Here is an 8,688-nt window from a genome sequence, read left to right on the forward strand (position 1 = left end):
GGCAGGTCCCGGGCAGAGGCAAAGGTTTGCTCTGCCCGAGGGAGGGAGCCGGACCGCCCCGCCCTCTGGGGAGACGCTGGTCACGTGTCAGCTCACCGCAGTTCCAGCTGAAGATACTTTGTCCTGGAGGGAAACACTCGAGGGGTCTCCGGTGCCTAAAGCCCCAAGCTCTGTCTCACGGGGTGCGGGCCCCTGGGCACACGCATGCGGCGCTGATGACGCCGGGATCGTCACGTCACCCTGACGTGTCTGCCTCGGCCGCCGCCGTCGGCGCGAGCCCTGGGCCTGCTGGTGCTCTGAGCAGCTGCCGCATCCCTTCTGAAGTCCGGATCCGTTTCCAACGTGGCCAGAGGCCAACTTAACAAAAAGATTCAAACCGAGCAGCCACCGTCTCGTTGCACATCTGAGGAAGTCGGGGCCCAGTCACCTCGCCGGACCTGCTTAAACACTGGGGGTGTCTTTAGTTCTCGTTCCGACTGGTTCGTGGGTGTTGAGAGTCGGGGTTTGCCAGTCATTCCACAGCAGATCCCGGAAATTAGTGACGGAAGCCTCAGGTGTGGGCTCTGGAGCCGTGACGGTTCCAGGACTGCGTGTCTGTTGGGCGGGATGACCGGGACCATCCCCACAGGCTGTGGGCGTCCCCCTGCCGCAGGCCCCCGAGAGGGGCAGTCTGTGTTTTAGGGGGTGACTGTCCTGGGAGCAGCCTCGGCACCCGGCACGGCGGGTCCTTGAACACGGGCTGGAGGCTCTGAGCACAGGGCGGGTTCACGGCCGGTCTGCGTAAAACAGACCTTTCCCGGAAGTGCCCCCTTCGCACCGTCGTGGGCTGGGTGTCCACCCTCTTCAAGCCTGTTTTCCACCCGTGCCCGGGATCCCCGCCCCGGGGCCACGGTGTGAGGGGCTGCACAGCACTGGGCGGCGGGGGTGCCCGCCACGAACCGGCTGGAGCCAACCAGGCTGAGGGATCCACCGTGCACTGTCCCAGGGTCCACCGGCCCCTCAGCAGCACAGGTCGCGGTGCAGCCAGGCTCAGGCCTCTGCTGCCTCTGCCCTGACAGGCGCCCGTCCGTCTGCCCGCCACGCCCGCCAGCTGTCCGCAGGTCCGTCCCCCAAGAGCAGCAGCTCCTCGGCGATGGGAGCCGTTAGCGTCACAAGCACAGACCTGGCCGGAGAAGGTGATGCAGAAAAGGCTGGGTGGGAGGAACTCGCGTGGTGACGGGGACCCGGGGGCCACACTGTCCACACGGGCCAGCGCGGCGGATCCAGGGAGAGGTGGGAGGCCGGGTGGGTCACCCACGGGCAGCACAGCGTGACCTCGTGCCACTGGCGCCACGTGGCCACGCGATGGGCCGGCCCAGACTGTGGCTGGAACGCATCCCGAAGGTGCCGCTCCCCTGCCCGGGGCCTTGGCACTGACTCCTCGCTGTGAGTTCGGGTGCAGCTCCAGGCCCCCAGCTCCAGAGGGAAGGCAAGACCCCAACCCTGTGCAGAGGGGGGTCCTGGCAGACGCGACCACAGAGAACTGCTGATGGGATTAGAGCGATGTGCCTGGAGGAGGAGCAGACAGGCCGCACACATCACCCAAACACCCACAATTGCCGGAGGATGGAGCAGATCACTTTGGGGGGGTCTTACATTTGGCAGCATCCCGGTCTCAAACGATGGCTGAGTACAAGACCCCAGTAGTGAGCCGCCCGGACGCCAGGGGTCCGAGAGGGGACCGGCGTCTGCCGACTGTTTTCTCCTGCTGCGCTGGGTCTGAGTGGTCTTCGGGGCGGCTGTGGGTGGAGGGTGGAGGGTGAAAGACGCGCTGAGATGGCTTCCCAAGTCCGGGGAGAGAGCATGGCCAGGAACAATTCCAGGACATTTTCATTTATCTGAGAAGAGGCCTCAGTGGAGACGCGACACGAAAGGCAGCAGATGGACCAGCCGCCTCGCCTGGGCCGGCAGCGCGCACCTGCCCCACCCTCAGAGTCCCAGCCTCACGCCAGCCGAGCCGCGTTTCACAGCCGCCTGCGCCACGGGGAACGAGACGCGTGTGCACAGGCCCCGAGAGCAGGGGAGCCTGCGGTCCAGCTCGACCACGGCCTGGGTTCGGGGTCTCGGGTCCCGGAAGTGTGAGCAGAACTTGGCAGAGAACCCAGAACCGGGCCTGTCCTGTCCCTGCCTGGATCGAGGACCCCACCCCGCAGAGCCCTGCCTGGGAGCTCCTGGTCCTGAACCCCGGACTCATGCTGTTTGGTCCGGGTCTCATCTTGTCCCCCACAGTCCACATCAGGGTGACCCTGCCCCTTGCAGTCTCGTAGCAGATGGAAACCCTAACTCGCTCAGCGTGCTCCCAGAAAGGAGCCCGGCCACAGCGAGTCCCTGGAGCCTGGCTGGCGGCCCCGTGGGGCTGGGCTCTTCCCGGCAGGTGCCAGCCGCCGGCCCAGACTGAGAACTGTCGGAACTGGGAACGCCTGATCCTTAAATCAGGCCTGGGGGGGTCCTGTCACTCCTCAGCAAAGAGAAACCAGAGCCAGGTGCGGAGCGGGAGCCCACGCCCACGTGGGGGCCTCGGAAGCCCTGGGTGCTGGGCTCACGCAGAGACGAAAGACCAGGCAGGACTCGGTGCCCGCGCCTGGGACGCTGTGAGGCTGAGACCGTGCAAGGGACCCGTCAGCACGGTGCGGGGCTGAAAATGTACTCGGAGAAAATTCTAGCGAAAGGGCAATTTTCACCGGAAAGACCACATCTGTGCACTGGTCTTGCTGCCTGTTTGGGGAGGGAGACAGTGTGTGTTTTCACAGGTGGGTAAGGGGCAGACACTGAGACCTGACTGCTGGGCCAGGTGACAGTCGCCTGAAGGAGGGAGCAAGTGTCACGGGCCAGGGCCAGGGACCTCGGTGACAGGCATCTGGGCACATGGTGGACTTCAGGAGACAGAGACACGCACGGTCAGAACGCTGGAGAAGTCTGGGCTTTGTTTGAGTAGGAAGCTCTGACCACAATCCCACGGAGAAGAGGCGCTGGCTCAGGGGAGCGCGGCTCGGAGGGGAGGCTGCCGTGGGCACTTCTTCGCTCTGGGGACGGAGAAGCGGGGCCCCGGGTGGCCGGACCAGCACCTCTCTGCTTGTCTGCGTTTATGTCTGCCTATCCGTCTGCTAATCCTCTTCTGCGTGTCTCCTGCGCAACTCGTTTTTTTTTTTCTTATTCAAGTTATTTAAACAAAAAACAAAACACTTCACCGGTTTCTTCCACCCCCGGATGATCCGTGACAGTGAGCATCTTCCGTGTGCCTGCTGGCCATCTGCGTGTCCTCTCTGGAAAGATGTCTGTTCAGGGCCTCTGCCCATTTTTAAATCAGATAGCTGCGGGGTTTTGTGTTGCTTTTTGTTATTGGGTTGTATGAGTTCTTTTATAGAGCTCACCACCCATGTTTCCTTCAAAGTTTTGTGGTCTCAGGTCTTAGGTTCAAGTCTTCAATCCATTTTCGGTTCATTTCTGTGTATGGTGCATGGGGCCCACTTCAATTATTTTGCAGTTTTCCCAGCACCATGTATTGAAGACACTATCTCCCCATTATATATTCTTGGCTCCTCTGTCTTCAATTCATTGACCGTATAAGTGTGGGTTTATTTCTGGACTCTACTTTGGCCCATTGAGCTACGTGTCTCTCTTATGCCAATGCCATATTGTTTTCATTACTGTAGCTCTGTGATGTAGTTTGAAGCCAGTCGCATCCTACCTCCAGCTTTGTTCTTCTTTCTCAAGGTTGCTGTGACTACCCAGGTCTCTCATTGTCCTGTACAAATTCTAGGATTGGCTTTGAATTTTTTAGAATACAGTTTTATTGATGTTTTAGAGGGAGGGGGAGGGAGAGAGAGAAACATCGATGGGAGAGAGAAACATCAGCTGCTCCTGCACGCCCCCTACTGGGGATCAAGCCTGAAACCCGGGCATGTGCCCTGAGCAGGAGTCAAACCAACACCTCTCAGTCCAGGGGACGACCCTCCAACCACTGAGCCACACCAGCCAGGCAGCTTTGAAATTTTGATAGTGATTCTATTGAAACTGTGTATTAATTTGCATGGTATGGATATTTTAAGAATAATAAGAATATTAAGACTTGCAATCCATGAGGTATTCTTTATTCTTTTTGATGTAATTATTATCTTAATTTTTCTTTCTGATAGATCATTATTAGTCTATAAAAATACAACAGATTTTTTGTGTATTCATTTTGTATCCTGCAACTTTACTGGATTTGTCAGTTCTAACAGTTTTTTTGATGAAGTAAAAACCCCTAAGGAGGGTTTTCTATATATAATATCATGTCATCTGTGAATAGTGACAGTTTTACTTCTTCCTTTCCAATTTCAATGCCTTTTATTTCCTTTTCTGGCCTCATCGCTCTGGCTGGCACTCACAACATTATGCTGAGTCACAGAGGTGAGAATGGACTTTCTCGTCTTGTTCCTGATGGAAAACTTCCCGTTTCCACTGGAGACCACGATGTTAGCTGTGGGCTTCTCACACGTGGCCTTCACGCTGAGGTGTGTTCCCTCTACACCTGCTTTGTGGAGTGATTTTATCGTAAATGGACATTGAGCCACACTTGCACCACTGGGGGGATCCAGTGGACACTGTGCCCATCCGGCAAGCCTCCTCTGCCCGTTGCCTGAGCCGCCCTCCTATGACCTGGGAAGTTCTGGTCGTTCGAGCCAGTGCTCTGGTCATTGACTGTTTTGTGGGAAGGTGGCCCGTGTGCTGCCTACTAGCCCTAGAACGGCTCCTTGTTCCCCTGGGTTTGTCGTGGCGGGAGACTAGCTTCTGTCTGTGTCTCCGCTTCTCTGCTGTCTCCTGCCTCCCTGATCTGAGCCCGTTCTCTGTGGAGATGAAGTGAGGATGGGTGTGGGGAGGCTCACCTTTGGGGGGAAGAACTTAAAGCTGAGCCAAGGTGGATGGGCTGCCAGCCGTCCACGTAAACCCAGTCCGCCATCCATCTCGGGCTTTGATTGGTCATCCCCCAGGGGCGGATGCTGGTGCCGCTAACGGCACCATTTCTTCTTCAAGGTGCTTTCTGGCCTCTGGAGAGCAGCAGGTGGGTTTGACGCGTCCTCCAGGTGGGGGTGCCCAGCACACCTGGCCCCGAGGAGGAGCCACACTAACGGTGTGAACACACATGCCTGAATGAACAGAGGCAAGGGGCCTGTCCCCCAACACCTGAAGGCTCCACTCTGTCCACCCACACAACAGAAAGATTTATGTTCAGAATGTCTTGGTGCCAAATAATTCAGAAAAGAAGCAAGTCCCAGTCATCCAAAGCCCTGTCCCAGCTTATTCTACAGAACAAGCCATTCGCGCAGTTACAATGTTGTCACCTCAGACTTGAGACTGTTCCTGAGAAGCAGGGCCGACAGCGGTGGCAGAAGGATTCGCTGAAGAGAACGGCCCCTCCGGAAGGCCCTGTGCTGCTGGGTCATCGTAGCAGTATGAGGGTTACGGACGTTTCCCACTGAGACGTGGATTCTGAACACACCGCGCAGGCTGCCGTCAGGAAAATGGAGGAGCCTGGCGCAGAAGGTGAGCCTCGGGTCCGGGGGCACAGAATGGGGCGGTGACACCCCCTTGCCAACAGCCAGGAGAGAACGCACCAGGCCGGGCCTTTCATGGGAACTGACCTGGAAGTGTCTCCTCTGGGACCGAGTCACAGACGCGCCACGTGCACAGACTCGGGTGCTCAGCCTCCTGCGAGGGTGCGACCTCCCTGCGCCCGCGAGGTGCCAGGTGAGGGGCCAGAGCGGCTTTGCTCTGCGGAGGGTGGTGGGCAGCCTGGCAGCCGTCCAGGTCAACGTGTCTACCTCTGAGCGACTGCCTCCCTATTTGGAGCTGAAATCCCGACGAGGGGACAGAATAACAGAGGCGCAGGCCGGGGGAGTTGCGGGCAGAGGACACAAAGTCGTGAACTTTTCAGGAGACTGGAGAAAGCTCAGACGGAGCGGCCGCCTTGTGACGGGAAGCGCTTGATCATCAAAGCGGCTGCCAGGCAGATGAGGAGCGATCGCAGGACATCTGAGGGACCACAGAGTGGCCTGGAGACATGAAAGGCTGTGAATCCACAAGAGAAAGAAACAGAAAAGAAAAGAAGGAAGGTGCTGGTGGGGGGGGTGACCAGGGGAAGAACCCACATGCAGGACAGAGGGTTGGCCAGCCGGTGCGGGGACCTGGAGGGACAGGGCAACTGACTCCTTCCATGAGTAAGAAGGAAGAACAAACAAGAACCAAGCAGAGAGACAAATGGAAGGAAGCTCGTGTTCGAAGAGCTGAGGAGCCAGGAGCAGTCTGAGGGGACCTACGAGCGTGGCCCCCTGGGGAGAGGAAGCCTTTCCTTCCTCCTCCAAGTGTCAGCATGCGCAGAGGAGACAGACAGACGGAAGTCGGTCAGCGCAGGGACTGGGGGCTGGGCAGTGTGAAGGGCCCAGGGCTGCTTTATGGGGTGGTGAAGTGCTCTGCGGCCTGTCGCAGCGCCACGCGCCCCGGGAATCCGTAGCCCACACGTGGACCGGGCGAGCTGCCTGGTGTCTGGATCCCCCAGCAAAGCTGTAACCAAAAAGGAGGGAATGTGTCATCTTGTTTCGAAAATCAGCCAAGAAATGAAAGTAGAGTTCGATATTGAGAAGAAAATGACTGACTCGGAAAACACGGGTAAAGAGGCGATTAGACACCTGCGTGGTGACCAGGTCCGTCCCCTTCCTGGGTCACGCCCTCGGTGAGTGGACACACACATAGGTGCCCGCATGAGGCCCACCGCTGACCAGCACGTCAGCGTGGTCAGCCCGTGGGTCCAGATAGACCCACGAGGTGTTCAAGGTCGAGCGTTTTCTAATAGAGAAAAACGTGTCAAATAGTAGTTTCGGTAAAGTACTAGCCATATACGGAAACCTGTGCAAACCTTCAAGACGATGTTGGATCCTGGGAAACACTGAAGATGTTCATTTCCTTTTAAGTGATAAAAGCCAGTATATATATATAGTAGGATGGTGTGTGTGTGTGTGTGTGTGTGTGTGTGTGTGTATATATATATATATACATATATAATTTTTTTTTCCTTTTTTGTGGTACGTGCCCCTAGTGGGTACCAAACCCGGGTCTCTCTGGACCACAGGCTGATGCTCCAACCGCTGAGCCAAACCGGCCAGGGCAGAAGTTTGCTGGTTTTAACAAAGACCCTGCATCACTGCACAGAAAGCATTTTGTAATTGGTTGCTCCTTCCCTAAAATAGAAGCTGCACGCGCAGCTGCGACAACAGACACAATGTAACATCATTTAGAAGAAGCAACAAAGAGTCTGCCGGGAACCTTCTGCAACCTGGTCCCCAAGCGGCCCTGCCCCTGTGACCCAGGCTGAGACCCCGGGACGTGTGCTGCCAGGTCCTCAGCACTAACCCCTCACTGATGCCACCTGTGAGGTCAACAACGATCAGAAATGTGGAGGGACACATTCAGAAATCCAGAACCTCAGCCCTGGCCGGTTTGGCTCAGCGGTTAGAGCGTCGGCCTGCGGTCCGGAGAGACCCGGGTTCGGTTCCCGCTAAGGGCATGTACCTTGGTTGCAGTTTGTCCCCGGCCCTGGTTGGTCGTGCGGGTGGCAGCCACTCGATGTGTCCCTTTCACATCGATGTTTCTCTCTCTCTTCCTCTCTCTCCCTCCCTCTCTGTCTGTACAAAAAATAGAAAAATGTCCTCGGGTGAGGATAAAAAAAAAAGAAATCCAGAAGCTCAGCAGCCCAAATAACAAGGGGGTGAGACACACCTGGTGAGGGAGATATGGGGCCTGGGGAGACCAGAAATGCTTGTATAGACGACGAGCAATTCGAAAGGACGTCACACAGGGCTCGCCCATCACTGAGACGCTAGGCCTGTGCCCTGGTTGTGGGTCAGGGTTACATGATGCCAACAGCGTCCTCCATCACGACCAGGCCGAGCCCTTGGGTGGGAAGCTGGGCTGCTTCCCCTCTCCAAGGGTCATCTGGGCTCAAAATGTCAAAGCTCCTTGGTTTACAGACATGTTTAGTGTTTTGTTGCAACATCCCTGAAACATTCTAGATCGTTAGTTTTGTAAGCCTAACATAACCACGGAAGGCACCTGGTTTGTTCCCTCTGACCACGTGTCTCCCGGTACTGACTCATTTCACTAGGAACACAGTGGGGTAGGTTCTGCTATGATTCCCGTTTCACAGGTTAGGACATGGGAGCAGAGAGAGGCGAGTGACGGGGTCAAGGACACACAACCTCTGTGACGGCCCCGGATCTGCACCTGCCGGCCTACGGCTCACACCCCCGCTTCAGAAAGGAAGGGGGAGCATCAGTCCAATGCTACAAAGAAGTCCTATGAAACAGACCACAGGTGCTGTCTTGGGGGGAGGGGAGGGGATAATGTTGGTGGACTTACCATTTCAGAGGCCTGATTGGCAATATTCACTTTCAGAAAGGCCTTGACTGTCTCCATGACACCTCCCAAACGAAGTGGGAAAGGTGAGTTGCTGGAGTAGCCTGGATGGAGACGGACCATGGGGCCAAGACAACTGATTGTTAGTCAGTACCAAGCCCAAACCCAGGAGAGCACCGCCCGGCCCAGGCTCCCTTTCTCTGAGGCATCGACTCCACGGATGACTCGGATTTGTGTGTCCCAGGGCTCAAGGTGAGA

Source organism: Molossus molossus, unplaced genomic scaffold (assembly GCF_014108415.1).
Source record: "Molossus molossus isolate mMolMol1 unplaced genomic scaffold, mMolMol1.p scaffold_m16_p_6, whole genome shotgun sequence".
Classification (NCBI taxonomy): domain Eukaryota; kingdom Metazoa; phylum Chordata; class Mammalia; order Chiroptera; family Molossidae; genus Molossus; species Molossus molossus.